At 34.9% G+C, this 18026-nt stretch overlaps 1 protein-coding gene across 1 annotated transcript in view; it reads right to left on the bottom strand.

Annotated features, from left to right (window-relative positions):
• The window catches only part of LOC145670388 (uncharacterized), a 382033-nt gene extending 367087 nt beyond the window's left edge, over positions 1–14946 (bottom strand). The window contains exon 1 of the mRNA XM_081739007.1: positions 14747–14946. The gene's annotated coding sequence lies outside the window, so the exon portion shown is untranslated. The remainder of the gene's footprint in view (positions 1–14746) is intronic.
• Positions 14947–18026: the final 3080 nt, after the last annotated feature.

The raw sequence follows: 18026 nt of genomic DNA, 5'->3' as shown, positions 1-18026 counted from the left end.
GAGGCTACAAGACTAATAACACGTAATGTTTTTGAGTAATGGTACATGCCTATATATTGAATACGGTCAGGTTAGATTCTGTGCAAACAAATCATGTTAGATTACAATCGTATCGAGATTGATTAAGATTCGAGAAATATCTTATCTTTTCTGATGTAGTGGAATCTCTTTCTCTCATTGTGTTAATATGGTTATATGAGGATTATTTTAAACACGATTAGAAACAGATAGTGTCTTGTGGAATTTGAAAGTAAAAAGTAATAAATGTCTCTTGAGTAAATAATGTGTTTATGTTTTGTTTTGTGCAAGGGCTTAAGCCTAGCTCAGAGCCAAGGAACATAATCCTATGAATGTTGAGGTATTCAATTGTGAATGTAAGTTAGGAATAATTACTAGCAAAATTAGTTTATAGTTTGTCTCTCCTTACAACGACTCACCAAAGGTAGTCGTCAACCCTGGTTCGGCTAATAATATAAGTATATCTTTTAGTGGCAATAATCGTTTGCACCTTAAAATATCTTCTGAAGCTATATTCACTAGTATTATCACCTTTTCTACTGAAATTACAAGTCCATGATAAGTATTAGATAATTTATTCGTTGATTCTCTTTTAACGTATATTCACACAAACTGACTTGCAATCTAAAAAATGTCCATTGAGTATCTATAAACAACTACATAGCAACCAACTATACAATAATAATGTATATTTCTTATATCTTAAAAACATTCTTCTTTTGTTATTTTTAAGTAACATTATATCAGGTATAGTGCTTGTGTAGAAGCACTTTCTGCCCAAGATACAGGTAATTATCGACCGATACAAAGTATCTCGTTGTATAAAATGTCGCCCGATAATGGGACTAGATATAAAAGTTACAAGGTAGCTTGACTTTTATATTTAAGAACTACTGGTCCGTTTATAATGATGGCATAAGAATAGTGCTATTCTTTACATTTTGATCGCACCTCATATATCATTTTGTTCAATTATTTTATATAGATACATTTATATTAAAACATTCATCATTCCATTGTCATTTACCTTTGACAATAAAGTTTCCTTCATATAAATACATTTATAATAAGTCTTTTATTTCATTAATATTTATCTTTTATTATAAAAACGTCGTCGCTTACTAATATAATCAACGAAGGGTGCGAAGTCAAAAACGTAAGAAATAATTTCATTTTAAAACACATTACAATGATCAACAGTTTCAATCATTATTAAAAACGGTGATGTTAAAAAAATTGTTTGATCTTTCCAGGGCGCATTATATAACAACTACGTTAGATGATATTTTTAACGTATACATCGTATCAATGAGGCGTCAGAATATAGAAGAATCTTATTCGAGTAACATATAAGGTGGCGCATGTAGACAGTCGTCGGATAATTAGCTTAATAGAATGAACCTTATACTTAACATAATCTTTGACAATTAAGTTTCAACACGAATCAATATAATATAAATAACCTTTGCTTTTAATCAATTATGAATCGAATTATAATTCTTCACATTAACAAGAATTAAAATCATTTGAAAATTATCATTTGTTGAAACAAACGTGATAAAGTATCTAAAAGTCATAAGGGTTGTTTTCATTATTAATATTAACACATAAATTTGAAGATAAATATTTATAAGAATCTATAGCTGATATGGGTTTAACCCTTACTACATCAACTGCAGTCAGTTTAAATTCGTACTTGCATATGATTCTAATAAAGTACATTGTACTGCACAATCGTGATTATGTTCCGCATTATTTTGTACATGAATTGCGTCACTGTTTTGATTTTGATACGAAGTGCCATCTCTTGAATTACGATTACGTCTATCCATGTAGTTTACTGTATTTCTGGAATTTCGCCATGTATTTCGACTATTTTTGAGTCTACTTCGATTAAGTGATCTGACATAATTATTGTCACGATTGGTTAGGTTAGGTGGATTCCCATCATATCTTTGCCTATTTTGATCGTTCTGATTATTTAAATTTGCTCGAATTAGGTTATGTTCCGTATTGTCTGCATTACGGATATTTAGATTCCGAACAGGTACAAGGTGATCTGAATTGTTTTTAATTTTACCTATTCCCGCTTGATGATTCAGTGCCTGGTATTGAGTTTCATAACATTGGACAAGCATTAATAGGTGATTAAAACTCATGCATTGCGTAGAAAACAGGATTTGTTGTAATTTAAACGGTAGTAGATTTCGAATAGATGCAATCACTCTAGATTCCGATTGCAACGGATTTACGACTTTTAATTCGTTATACGTATTTACAACAAAATCAACAACAGATTTGTGCAAGCGAGGATTAAAAGGTTGGTTTCTAATCGTGGCATCTCTGTTTGCAAGTAAAAAGTCGTTTTCGTAATTTGCAATCAGCGCGGCTTTGAATTCCTCATATGTATTGACATGATCCCGTACTGCTTTAAACCATAAAGAACATGGTGGGAGTAATAAATGAGGGATTAGTTTCATATATTGAGATTTATCTATACACATTATACTGCACTCATCCTGAAATTTTTCTAGGAAAGAAGTAGCATTTTCATTACATTTACCACTAAACTTACTCATAGCACGTATTTCGCTCATCTTTACACTTAACTTTACATTCCTTTCACCGTTTCGTGTTCGTGTTGAGTGACAATTTCTACCTACTGCGTTATGCGTGGTTCCACCATCTCTTTTCCGCCCATCTGTATTCCTTGGATGGATTCTTTCCAAAATAATGTCCTCATCGGATGGATTACTTGAAGAAGAGATAACGTAAGGTCCACGTCGATCTGCTGCGGGTGAATGCGAGGGCATCTCTTGTGAACAAGGGAACTCCAAACGATCGTTAACCATGTTGTTGTGGTATGCGTTGTCCTTAATCTGTAACGTCCTAATTTCCTCTTGTAAGGTAGATATCAATTGAGTATTTGCACGTATTTGGTTAGAATTATCTGTGACCTGAATCTTTTGCTGACGAACAGAAGATTCTATTACTTCCAAATCCTTTTTTACACAATTGACTTCTTGGATTACATGGTTGTAATTATTTATTTATTTATTTATTTATTTATTGAAACAGAACACAACAGGTATTATACCCAATTACAGTGTTCATCTTTCATGAAATAATATATTTACAATTTCCCTTTTAAACCTTGTGAGGCAATCAGCGTAAATATCTATATTATTTATCATTTTTAAGAGTCTGTTGTAGGTTGCACTAATCCTCCATGTTGGCGACTTATTTAGGATATTAGTCCTTGCTTTTGCACAATAAAATAAGTTATAGTTTTCTGGACGTGTTTTTCTACCTGGAACGTTTATTTGAAAGCTCGAAAGCAATTCGTTGCAGTCTAGCTTATTATTAAGTACCTTGTACAAAAATATCATGTCAGATAACGTTCTTCTTTGTTTGAGGGTTAGAGTTTCAAAATTCCTATTCAATGAATTAGTGTTCTCAGTTCTTGGAAAAATGTTTGTTTCCTTATATACAAGATATCTAAGAAATTTGGATTGGATTTTTTCTATTTTTAGTGAGTTAAATTTTGTATCTGGGTTCCATACAAGCGTCGCGTATTCGAGTTTGGATCGAACGTAAGTTTGATATAATTTATGAAGTGTGGCAGGTTTACGAAACTCCCTACTAATTCTTAGAATAAACCCAAGATTTCTGTTCGCTTCATTTATTATGTTATCAATATGAGGTTCAAATGTAAATTTCGTATCATACATTACTCCTAAATCATTGACAGTACTTACAACGGGTAGTTGAGTCTCATTAATTGAATATTTAAATTGCACTGGTTTTTTACGTTTTGTAATACTCATGATTTTACATTTACTAATATTTACATTCAATAAATTACTTTGACACCATTGCACCACTGAATTTATGTCTTGTTGAAGTTGATTACAGTCATTTATGGAATTTATACATCTAAAAAGTTTGAGATCATCGGCATACAACAGTTTGTGGGAATACGTTATACATCTAGGAAGATTATTTATAAATATTACAAATAGTAGTGGACCCAAATTTGACCCTTGTGGAACACCAGATATTTGCAAGTATTCAGTTGACTTGTATCCCTTATATACAACGAACTGCCTTCGGTCTCTCAAATACGACTCGAAGAGCCCAATTAACTCTGCGGAGAAGTTAAATTGACGAAGTTTCTCTATTAGTACCTTGTGATTTACTCTATCAAATGCTTTCGCAAAATCGGTGTAGATAATATCTACTTGACCACCTTGATCTAGGGTTCTTGCTACAAAATTGTTAAGAATACTGAGATTTGTGACTGTCGATCTACCCTGGACGAAGCCATGCTGGTATTCTGAAATTGATAATTTTATATGATTTTCAATCCGTTTATAAAGAATAGATTCAAACACTTTAGCAAAAGTACTCAATATTGATACAGGCCTATAATTTTGAATATCTTTACCATTATTAGACTTAGGAATGGGACAGACTTTTGTTATTTTCCATTTACTGGGGAATTTAGAAGTAGAAATAATTAGGTTGAATAAAATATAGAGTGGAAGTAGAAAGTGTTCTTCACATCCCTTTACTATATAATCTGGAATACCATCAGGTCCTATCGTTCCTTTCCCCTTCAGTTTTCTTATTGCTTTTTTAATTTCAGTCATCTCAATTTTTAGAATCCTTAATTTGTCCAGTGTCTCATATGAGCTGTTACTATTACTACTGCTATCCATGATATCTTCGTTATTATAGACTGACTGAAAATATGTAGCAAATGAATTTGCAATCTCGTCATTACTAACTAATTCTTGGTTATTGTATGTCAGCGTGTTACAATTAAGGTGCTGGGTCTTAGTTTTAACAAAAGTCCAGAGCTGGGAAGGATCAGTTTGTAACGTGTTTTCTGTATTCGCAACAAAGTTACTATATTCTGTTCTAATTTCTTTTTTAAGTTCATTTCGTAACTTCTTAAATTCTAGGAAGTGATAAGCTATATTTCTGCTATTGTGCTTAATTGCCCTGTGGTGATGGGCTTTTGTTTTTATTTTCCTAATTATATTCTTAGTAAACCAAAACGGGTACTTTCTATTTACCTCTTTTTTGAGAGGAATGCACTTATCAAAAATATTACATATTATATTATAAAATGATTCTGTAGCCGTATCAACCTCAGAATAACAGCTAAGGAATGTCCAGTCAATATTTTGAAGTTCAGAATAGAGTTGCCTAAAATTAGCTTTTCTAAAATTATATGTGCTGATATCACTTTTTTTGTTTATACCTAATAATTTGCTTAATTTTACTGTTATGGATAATGCTGGGTGGTACACATCCTCTTTAACTAAAGGAAATATGTCCCTAGTGACTGTTACGCTGTCTAAGTTCGAAAGTACTAAATCTAAAGTTTTTCCAAGATTATTCCTAATATTATTAAAAGATGTTATATTGTACAGTGACATAAAATTATGTAAGCATTGATATTTGGCTGAGGTATTCAGAAAATTAAAATCTGTGCCTGTGACTTCTGGTAAATTAAAATCACCAAAGAAGAGGATAGTGCAACCTGGCTGACATTTTGACTCTATACCTTGAAAAACCTCTTCATACTGCTCTATCTTTGAATTAGGTACAAAATATACAATACAAACATATATAGTCATTTTATCAGTTGTAATCTTTGTTAATATACAATCTGTACTTATTTCAGAGCAGTCTATAGCAAATATCTTATATTTTTTCAGCACAGCTAGTAACACTCCCCCTCCCCTTTGTTTCCTTGTTTCTTTTAGATTTCTATCACATCTAAACACTGAATATCTGTCATCAAAGAGTTCTGTGTCATAGTTGTCGCTTTTCAGCCACGTTTCACTTATTCCAATTATATCATAGTTTGATGACAAGATATTACAATAGAAATTGTACGTTTTGGACCTCACCCACCTAGCATTTTGATAAAAGATATTTAGGAGTGTGTTGGTGTCTTTTCTTTGTCCCTTGGTATTATCCTGGCAATCTTCAGATAATCTTTTTAGCTTTTCATCAAACTGTAATGTGATGTCTCTCACCGCCTGGATAACAGATTGTTTCGTCTCTTCTGATTTTTGATCTATTTGTTCCAATCCTCTACTCAATTCTTCTGACTTTTGATCTATGTGCTCCAATCGTCTACTTAATTCTTCATATTGTCTACTTGATTCTTCGGATTTTTGCTGGACCGTTTGTTTTAATTCGTTAGACATCTGAGTTAACTTTTGTTCCAGTCGTTGTTCTTGTCGCTGTAATGCCATTAAAATTTTGTCTTCTAATGTCAACATTTCGGGTGTAATGGGAGCTATGTTTTGCTCGTTGTTAACACTGTCAACAGTTTCATTCTCTACTATCTCACCGATCATAATTTTTCTTGTGATTACTCTGCCACTTCTGAGAATAGTTGAGTTCGTATTCATGAACCTTCTTACTGAGGTAAATTCACCCTTACTTTAGACTTCGGGATATGAATTTACAAGAATCCCGGGTGAGGTAAACCAAAAATTTTACAACGACTCACCAAAGGTAGTCGTCAACCCTGGTTCGGCTAATAATATAAGTATATCTTTTAGTGGCAATAATCGTTTGCACCTTAAAATATCTTCTGAAGCTATATTCACTAGTATTATCACCTTTTCTACTGAAATTACAAGTCCATGATAAGTATTAGATAATTTATTCGTTGATTCTCTTTTAACGTATATTCACACAAACTGACTTGCAATCAAAAAAATGTCCATTGAGTATCTATAAACAACTACATAGCAACCAACTATACAATAATAATGTATATTTCTTATATCTTAAAAACATTCTTTTGTTATTTTTAAGTAACATTATATCAGGTATAGTGCTTGTGTAGAAGCACTTTCTGCCCAAGATACAGGTAATTATCGACCGATACAAAGTATCTCGTTGTATCCTCAATAATAAATTAAAAATAATACCTAATACTACACATCAGTGGTGAATCCTCTACCACTGAGCCACCGCGGCCTCCTAACGGAAAGTACAGAAGAGTTCATTGGTACGATTCTGTGGCAATTTACATAATTTCGGAAATGTTTTCTTTATTAGATAGCAATTATAATGATAAAATGTTTTTACAATCATAAATTGAAACCATATTTTCTTCTAGTCTGCAGATACAATAATACTGAAGTTCAACATTCAATGAAAGTATTGTCAAAAACACGTGGTTTTGTTTACATCTCTTTACATTCTAGACACGTATACAAGAGTACAGTTACCGATATTCAGAAAGTAAGCCAGTAGCCACACGTCTAAACGAACAAAAGTACCGACTGTGAGACGGAAGAAGTTGCCTCTGGAAACAAAACAGAACAGCTTTTGTCAGTGTCATTAATTTTGTTACTAGTCTTTCATAGATTTACATACTACATAATAATACTACAATAATACTACTACAGAGATTTACAAAATTGATATCACTTGCCACAGTCTACAGTGTTGCCAAATTTTTCTTGATATTTGTTTGCTTGCTTTTGAAGTTCAATTTCAGCATCGATGCTATTTGAGATATGGATCCAGGAGCACATCCACGGGAACCCACCGGATCCATACCCCTCAAAAATGTCTTAACTCAACACATATTTGTACACGTTATCAATAAAACTATACTTCTTTAACAGGAAAATGATTAATGTAGCATGAAAATTTGATCTTATTTAATACATTTCATCTGTACTCTTTCTCATAAAAAAAATAGTTCTATCATTTTTTTAAATATATGTAGAAGTATTTTACAATTAGCTACTTATCGTCTTTTCGGGTGCAAAATAATATCCGTTCAGTACTACGTAGATGTTGTGACTTAATAGTATTGGTCCCCTTAAGAGACCTTATCACTGCGAAATTAAAATACCGCTAATTTTGCAGTAATTCCGTGATATCTTCAAATAGATAAAAGATAATCGAAATGTGGAACAAGAGCACCCTAGACAATATTATTTTGCATGAGGTACCGTTATCACGAGTCACCCAGTAGCTTTCTGTTTAAAGCCATTTAGAAACGCGAAAATAAATGCGGGGTTTCTAAATGGCTTGAAATCGAAAGTAGATAAGTGAGTGGTGATAACGGTATCTCATGTAAAATAATATTGTCTAGGGAGGTCTTGCTCCACTTTCTGATTATCTTTTATCTATTTGAAGATATCACAGAATTACTGTAAAATTAGCGGTATTTTAATTTCGCAGTGACGGAGCCTCTTAAAGCTAGGGCCGCTCCCAATAAAAATTTCTGGATGCGCGTCCACTGTAATGCGTTCCGTGTTCTCCGACTGGGAATCAAACCTGGGATCTCATACTTAAAAGGTACGCCAATACACCAGTGGCGTACTAAATGGCGTATAGTTTTTAAAGGAACGGATTACTTTATATTTGATAATTGTGTACCCCCTCCCCTCCTTTGAATTTTTAAAGCGAAACATATTTACGGATAAGCACAGTATTTATTTATTTCTGTATCTTAAACGAAATTCACCTTCATTTATGGTTCTATTGAAGAACAAAATTGCCTTTGGATGACTGGAAAGTATCTACATTTGTAAAGCAACGTAATGATGCTCAGTGAACTTAGAAGGAAAGGCTTGCAAAAGAACTCCCATAAAATAGCATTAAACTAAAGTGAACACGAGAAAAACCATTCATGCGAATCTAATATGGTATACTAATTAAAAGAACCATCAGTAATAATAAAAAACATAAAGCTTTGTTCACTTTGATTTATATCCATCATGTAAGCATGGCTATAATCTAACAATGAATATGTGACAGGATCTATTGAAGCTTTCCTGGCGACTTATTGTGAACAAGTCTTCTCGGGCTATGAAGATGAGGACGATGTCAGCCCTCGAAACGTCGCAAGATATAACAGTATTTGCTTTAACAGTATTTACGAAGTGTTTGTCACAATTTCGTTTTATTTTAGTATAATTTTTGAAATGAAATAAAATTTTTAAGTTTTACGCTCCACGGTTATGCCGGCTAGGCTAAAGGAGACTGAGTATAAAATTTTGTCTGTAAAGGTCAACAAGGAACAAGATTAGCACCGTAGCATGTGTTCTAAGTAAAGTGATGTGGTGACCTTCTCCCCATAAGATGCTACTTACTAAGAAACAGCTTGCTTTTAGTATAGAGTTTTTAACCCTTTTAGGATTTACGGTAACTTTGTTACTATGGCGTAGTATCGTCTTTGACAGCTTATTTAGGTTCTATAACAGGTATTTAAGCCGTTTTTCTTTTATTAGTCAGGTCAAGCATGACCAAAGAACACCTCAGATGCGTTTTGGAACCGGATGGTCAACTTGGCGGCGCCAAGTGGGGGCGGAAGGGTGTGACTTTTTTCTTTTTCTTAAGGTAAATCTCATTTTTTTTTCACACCCTTAGTTTTAAATATATCAGATTGAAATTTTGCATACTGATTGTGTGCACCTTTCAGTATTTCTCAATTTCTTTTGAGATCCCTACGTGAACCCGGGCCCGAGGGGGTGATTTTCAGAAAAATGTCCGGTTTTTCCCGAATTTTCCGGTTCAGGTGTATGATACAGACACGTGAGTGGTACCGTTAGAAAGGGTGCGTTATACTAAAAAAATGGCGTTTCAACCATGACTCTAGACCAAATAGTAATGACTTAGTAAATTTTAATATATATAATGGTTCATCTTCAGACTTTCAAAAACATTTTCAAACGTTTCAAGATACAAGATTGAAATTTTGTACACGCATTGTCTACATAACTTCGTATTTTTCAAACAAATTTCAGATCCTTACGTGAACCCAGACTTGGGCCAGAGGGGCGCAAAACTTTTGAAAAAGAAAATCGAAAAAACTCCAGGTTTTCCCCGGTTTTCTCGTTTCTGGTGTATAATACGGATAAGCGAGTGATACCATTGGAAAGGACGCTCTATTCTTCTTCTTCTTCTTTTTTTTTTAAACGAAGTATGAACCATGATCTTACGACAAATAGTAAGAAAGCAGTAGTTTGACTCAGGGGCGGATCCAGGACCGACTTCTGGGGGGGCGGTGGGTTGTCATACTGCTATTTTCAAGTGCTCTAAACTTTGGGATGGGTTTTATTTATATACGTATATATATATATATATATATATATATATATATATATATATATATATATATATATATGTGTGTGTGTGTGTGTGTGATATAAAAAGTTTCCTCTTCTGGGGGTGGGCGATTGCCCCCCTGGATTGACAAAGTCCAAAATTTACCTCAAAAAGTGGAAATCCTAAAAGGGTTAAGGGAAAGATTTGTATATTATTTCAAGGAAATCTGGTAAAAAATAATGCAATTTTTATCCTCACTTTCTTCTTGGAAATCGAATTTCGAAAAACTCCATCTTATTCACAGTTCAGGGCTTAGTATGAACATTTGCATAAGACTCCAAGTTTCTAGGCTCAGCAGTTTCGGAGACCTGATAAGTAAGTAAGTCTGTGAGCAAGGATACTGTTTTATGAAAATAGATTATAGAACCCTCTATATTTTAGGGGAAACTGAAATAATATCAGAGAAATAACTAAACTCATTTGAACACGATTTCTTTTACTGGTTTATCAATAATAAAACGAAAAAGAAAAGAAATAAAAAAAAAACGAAAGTAAATTCACATGTATAACGACATTTGTACACGAAACAGATCTTCTTTTGTGATAAAAGAAAAAGTTCATTTTTAATTTTCATTGCTTCACGTACAATGCAAGGCAGAGAATCACTATAGTAACAATACCTCAGGCTTTTTACTTGTAAGCTCATTGTGGACAAGACGATATATAATTAGGGATGGCCAATTCCTCCCGGAGTCTGGAATTTTTCCGGAGTCCTGGAATCCGAAAAGTAAAATCAGAAAAATTCCGATTTCGGAAAAAACCCGGAATTCAGAAAAAAATTCGGAATTTTTCTGAATTCCGAAATTTTCTAAATTCCGGATTTTTCCGAAATGCAGAAAGTGAAATTTCCGATTCCGGAAAATTTTGGTCATCCCTAATGTATATATATATATATATATATATATATATATATATATATATATATAGGCGCGGATCCGAGGATCCAAGGGGGACTATAGGGGCTACCCCCCCTTGTAGCTCAGGTATACATTGGATAAAATAGGCTTCAATCCTGCTTTACACTAGATAAAGCTGTAAACTATGATTTAGCCCCTCCCTTGATCATATTCTGGATCCGCCACCAGTAGCGTACGCAGGAATTTATTTCGGGATGGTTCCAAACTCAATATGAGGGTATTTTATATTAAAATTCCTAAAATTGACCCTAAAATTAGGCTAAAATTACACAAAAGTCGAAATTTTCTGTCCGCCACTACACACCAACACACACACACACACACACACACACACATATATATATATATATATATATATTTGTATATATCATTCAGATGCACTTTAGTATATATTTCAATATGTTATTCTTGGCTTTCTTCTCATGGCCAGTAACGGTAGAGTCGCAACTGAAAAGATTAAAAGTTGTTCTTTTTATGCGATATGTTAGATACGACAGTCCTGCTCAATGGTCGGCAATAACAGAAAATCTTTCATTTTAAAAATTTAAAGTTCCACTATTATGCCTTTTAAAATTAGGGAGACAGATGATTAAGTAAATGATATGGAAAGAGTTGGTGGACCGAGATTGTGGGAGGAAACGGGAATGCCTCGAGAAAACGTACGGACTCAGCAATAACGAAACGGCCTCGCAGACCCAGTAGTGATTTCAGACTTAGCGCTCTACCACTGAGCCATCGCGCCTCCAATCTATGGAGTGCGAGTTTGAGGTAGTACAGTGAGTTCCGTTCAGAATAAGGAGCCTAAAGGCGCGCGAAAATGAAATGAAATCTTTCAGTTTTACATCCGATGGTTATGTCAAGTAGGCTAAAAGCGATCGCGGTTATGAGAAGGAGTGAAATGATAGAATGAAGAAAGTGGAAGGAAACGAAAAAATCCGGGGAAAAACTATGTTTACAGTGTTTACCCACTTGACATGAACTAGGATCGACCGCACGCATCAGAAGTGAACGCTGTACCATTTTTTAAAAAAATCAACCGATCATTCCTCGGAATTTTCTGATCACCCGAGTCTTCCTTGTACAGCTTTTTAACCCTTACCAAAGTGGACAGGGACAGAAACACAAACATATGCAGGACAGTTAAAATTCCAAAGGTTCTCCTACTGGGAATCGAACCCGCGAACATGTACACCAAAGGCGCACATGCTTGCCACTAGACCATCGAGGGATGGCTAACGATTGAGTTACCGCAGCTCCCATTGAATACACGCGAGACCGAGAACGGTTTATGATTTATCCTCGAAAATGCTCTAACAGTTCTTGTGTTCAATGGTTAATGACAACGGACTTCAATAAGAGAGGATAAAACTGCTACTGACTCTCCCTGAAAATAAGGCCTAACCAGAAATTAAGCCCTAGGATAATTTTTCGGATTCCAATACTAGAACAACAAACAGAACCCCAATCCTTGCATCAGAAGTTATTCTGCGCATTTCTCGTAACGATCAGAAGGTATGTCAGGAACGGTTATGCTCTGAATTGACAGGCATAATGTCACCTGTAACTGAACTATTATCCGTCTCGGGGTCGCGGTGGCTCAGTGGTAGAGCGTCCCACGGCTAAAAGGAAACATTGTAGATAAGAAATGAATGAAATTGTGGAATAAAGAAAGTAGAAGGAAACGGGAGAACCCCGAGGAAAACCACGGACACGATGTGTATCCACCACAAAGTTTACTTTGCGCGAGCTGGGATCGAACAAGGGACCCCATGCATGCGAGATGAATGCTCTACCACTGAGCCACTGCGGCCCTCGAAAACGAAATGAAATGAAATTTCTGGTATTTAAGACTCGTGATTCTGCCATGCAGACTAAAGGAGACGGTTGCTGAATAATTGTGGTTCCTCATGATACCAGATGAAACAAGAATTTGTGTAATAAGATGCGAGACAGGATGAAATACGATCTTCCAATTGAAACGGATACATTCCGAGACGAGACACGATCACTAGACACTTTTTTTTTTTTTTTTTAAGAGAAGTAACAATCTGAACTATTGTTTCATATGTAGTGTAGCCCACGAGACACGCTTGGGCTTTGGGGCTTTCTTGTCTCCAAAATGTGTCCTGAAAGTGCAGCCTCGTCTTGAAAGTTATATCTATTTGTATTGGAAGATTCGGTCTCGTTTCGCCTTGTAGACAACACAACTCATAGGCAACAATATAATTATTAAAGAATTGGTAGCATGAGAATGTGGAAGGGAACGGAAAGGCCGTGAGAAAAGAAGTCACGGGTATGATATGGTCCACCTCAAACTCTCATGAGTAGGGATCGAACTTGATACCATTGCACAAGAGATGGGCGCTGTATCACTAAGCCACAGTGTGGTAAATAAAAGTGAGTGCTGGTAGAAGAATTAGTGCAATGAAAGAAGGAAAACTCGGAGAAAACCCGCAAACGCGTTATTGTGCATCACAAAATCACATGTTCTGTTATCGAACCAGAGATCCCTTGCTCCAACTTTATTATTAAGTCACCGCATGATAAATGAAAGTGAAAAATAATCAATGAAAAGGAAAAAATCCTGAGAAAGCATACAAACACGTTATCAGAAACTCGCATGGAATCAAACCGGAGACTTCGATACGGAGGTAATCGCTCGAAGGGTTCTGCCCGACTGGGCCATGCGTAGTCGAAGAAACACATCACTTTCCAAAACACCACAATTTCTGACTTTTTTTTTTTTTTTTTTGTAAACTTCAAAAGTTACTTCTTTGGCCATAGTTTTCTAATTTCCTCAAGATGAAGGGGATAACATCGAGATAATATAAGATTTTACCAGGGAATTTACTCTGAAAGGCGACACACAATAGTCATTTGGTTATGCGGACAATCTGAAAACCACTTTTTCCTTCTTTCACCGAAAGAAGAACTGCCGGAAGCCATCAGACAAACAATTTACTAAACAGAGAGAGAGAAATAATTTCGCTTGGCAAGAAAGGGATGTATTGAATGGTATCATAAATAAACTCGAATACTTTGTGACAATATACATTTTCGCAATGTCCAAACAACAACCAACACTCTGTCCATTTAGATAGAATATTAGCTATTATTGTGGACTGTGCACTTCGGGACAAAATCACTGCACACAACACATTAACTCCGACAGACGCGACGAACGCCAAGGGACTTCTATTGTCATCAAATACATATATATATTCATTGTTGAAAACAGAATACACACTATTGTCCTCCACAAATAGATACGGAATGGTTATTGTTGCAGATCCATCCAGTTGCTGGGAGATGGGCTTCGAGTCTTGTTCTTCCTATGATTATGCATGGGAATGAATAGTCGATACGTACTTCTGTATGGAAACCTCTTACCCTTCAGTGTAGGGTTGGTGCAGAGGGGAGGGTACAATAGTAGAGTAATGTAGAGGAGAGGGGTGATGTACCCTCCCCCCTCAAGATTTTTTCTTCTATGGAAATCTCAATAGTTTCACTGAAGTTTTATTTTTTTACCATCACTGTCCTGTACGAAAGAACCATCATTACACTCATCAAACAAAAAGAAATCACTTCTTGCCGCCGCTTTGGAATAAATTTCTTATTGGCTTTCTAGAAAGTGGTTTTTCAGCACTTACCTTTCTCTGGTGACTGACGATTGCCGGGAGATGTTGAGGAACAGGTGAGGGACCTCGCTTGCTAAGGCAACTGAATTGCTGTGCACACTGTGACTGCTGGAAAGCGACTGATCCCAGAGACCCAGTTGGGCAACCAAAGGGAACCAATGATAGTCACTGTTTCTGTAGGTCACTACTGAGAGACGTGTACAGTACCTATAACTCTAAACCGCCAACAACAGAGAATATTCTTTCCCCTCCAAGAAAAGTGATTTCCTTCCTTCCTACTTCTCAACAAGTCAAGGCATGACAATCTTTTTACACCTGACACTCTCAGGCCTACAACTACATACTACAATGTTGATATCAAAAGAGAACTTTTACTTTCAATAGCAGCTCTTATAGCTTGCACGTTAGTAGTGTATGCACTTTTTTTTTTTTTTTAACACGCTTCCTTCTGCACAACTTGCCTACTTTATGTTTGTAGTGTCAATGTAAACACTAACACTTCAAGAATGAGGGAATTCTCCGAGTTCTCTGTGAGAATACGTCCTGAAATCTTGGAAATACAAGTACACAGTAATGAGGATGTTAACTTAATGATTACACCTTTTCTCTTCCTGAGTTTGTTTCTTGTGTACTTGCTCAGTAAACACACAATATTAAAAGTTAAATTATCACGATGTCTTTTTAAGTACTAATTGCTAAATAGGAATTCGTCACAAGAAGAATGCAAAATAATGTAAATAATATATATATATTATTTAATAATTACTGTCTCAAAGGAAGTGTATATTATAAAAGCTAAGTTACAATATGCCCTCTTGGATTCCCTCGTTGCTATATGGTTAGCGACTTAGCGTAGACCCGTGTTTGATTCTCGGTGGGAGCTCTTGTGGTTCGAATTGCACGTTGAGCTGTAGATTGATGTCTCCTATAGTCTTGATGCTGAACGGGACACTAAACTCCAGATCAACCTATTATACTTTATAGATAGATAGGTTATCCGAACCAAGGGCGCCGATCCTGGGGGTCCGCCCCCCAATACTCATGTGGGCCCACATGTACTTTTATGGGTATATGTATTTTATATGTATTTTGATTGTTATATGTATTCAATATTTGGCATAATTTGAATCCAATTTGTCTTAAAATCCTCATATATGTCTTCTTAGACCCTTGTCTGCAACCAAACACACAGCCAGTGATGGAAATTTTCCGGAAAATTTTCCGATTCATAAAAACATACTCCACTTCCTACATCGTTGTTCAGTCGAGATGTGAGGTGGAAAATTTTCTTCTATATTTTTCCGGAAAATTTTCCGTTCTTAACAAATACCAGTGATTAAGTAATAATTCGTCAGTATTCATAAAATTGATTGAATTCATATATAGAAACGTTAAAAAGTGAAAGATCGTTGAAAGAATCTGAAAATTTTCATGGTTCAGACAATTTTCAGTACAATGTAAGAACTAGTGGAACAATTTTCCATGAATCGAAAAATTGTTTGTCCTGTATAATGAAAATTTTTCGGAAAATTTTCCGATTCATAGAAACATACTCCACTTATTCCTACATCGTTGTCTAGTTAAGATGTGTGGTGGAAATTTTTCTTCTATATTTTTCCGGAAAATTTTCCGTTCTTAACAAATATCAGTGGTTAAGTAACAATTCGTCAGTATTCGTAAAATTGATTGAATTCATATATAGAAACGTTAAAGAGTGAAAGATCGTTTAAAGGATCTGAAAATTTTCATGGTTCAGACAATTTTCAGTACGATGTAGGAACTAGTGGAACAATTTTTCATGAATCGAAAAATTGTCTGTCCTGTACAATGAAAATTTTCCGGAAAATTTTCCGATTCATAAAAACATATTCTACTAATTCCTATATCGTTGTCTAGTTGAGATGTGAGGTGGAAAATTTTCTTCTATATTTTTCCGGAAAATTTTCCGTTCTTAAAAAATATCAGTGATTAAATAACAATTCGTCAGTATTCATAAAATTGATTGAATTCATATATAGAAATGTTAAAAAGTGAAAGATCGTTTAAAGAATCTGAAAATTTTCATGGCTTAGACAATTTTCAGTACGATGTAGGAACTAGTGAAACAATTTTTCATTAATGGAAAAGTTGTCTGTCCTGTACAGTGATGAAAATTTTCCGGGAAATTTTGAAACGGAAAATTTTCCGATTCGTAAAAGAATAATCCACTTATTCCTACATCGTTGTTTAACCGTGATATGAGGTGAAAATTTTTCTTCTATAGAGAGAGAGAAACACTGTGTAAAATATTTCCCAACTTGAAATACAAAATTTTCCGGAAAGCTCATTGGAAAATTATAATTTGTTGCTGACTAACTTTCCTCTACTGAAATTCAATTTTGTAGCTCTATGTGCAGTTATATATAGTGGAAAATTTTCCACCTAACATCACTATACATAATATCCAAAATTGTCAGGCCTATGAAAAGTGTTTTCCACTTGTTTCTACATCATGATGAAAATTTTCAGATCTATGAAAATTCCTCTCACTTGTTTCTACAGAGCAATAAAACTTTCCGATTCAGAAAACAGTTGTTTTATTTCTTGCTTCAAAATGATGAAAACATTCCGACTCATAAAAAATTCTTCAATTTTTCCATATAAGGCAGAAAATATTTCGATTCATGAAAAATTGTTTAACTTGTTCCTACATAGTACTGAAAATTGTCTGAGCCATGAAAATTTTAAGATTCTTTAAACGATCTTTCAGTTTTTAACATTTCTATACATGAATTCAATCAATTTCATGATTGCTGAGGAATTGTTACTTGATTACTGATATTTTTTTAGAACGGAAAATTTTCCGGAAAAATACAGCGTAAAATTTTCCGAAATGGAAAATTTTCCGCCTCACATCACTACACACAGCCCTCCAAAACTTACAGACAAATTGATGCCATTGATCCGAACACTAGCAAATGGCCCGTGTGTTGCTGAGGACATTATTTTGAGTTCTTCCTTCTGCATCTGAACTCAAAAGTCTTGCGTAAAATTTGCATCTCTCGCGTGGACCTATTAGGGGAGCATCCCTACGCCGTTTTCTGCCATTCTAGGTCAAACGTCCAAAACTGCTGAAACAAATTTTTAATTATTGGAGGTTAGGCTTGCCAGACGTCCCAGTTTCGAGAGATCTTTCCGGTGTTCCGGTCAATTTCGTGTTCAGTTCGGTCAGACGAAGAAATTTAGCCTCTAGTCGCAAAAGTTATTTAACAACTTATAGCTCTTTTTCCATTTTGGTCTAGTGACATTTTAG

The sequence above is a fragment of the Thermobia domestica genome, chromosome 14 (genome assembly GCF_964235325.1).
Source record: "Thermobia domestica chromosome 14, izTheDome1.hap1.1, whole genome shotgun sequence".
NCBI classification, from domain to species: domain Eukaryota; kingdom Metazoa; phylum Arthropoda; class Insecta; order Zygentoma; family Lepismatidae; genus Thermobia; species Thermobia domestica.
The sequence above is the reverse complement of the archived record's forward strand: the minus strand, read 5'-3'. Positions and strand labels throughout refer to the sequence as shown.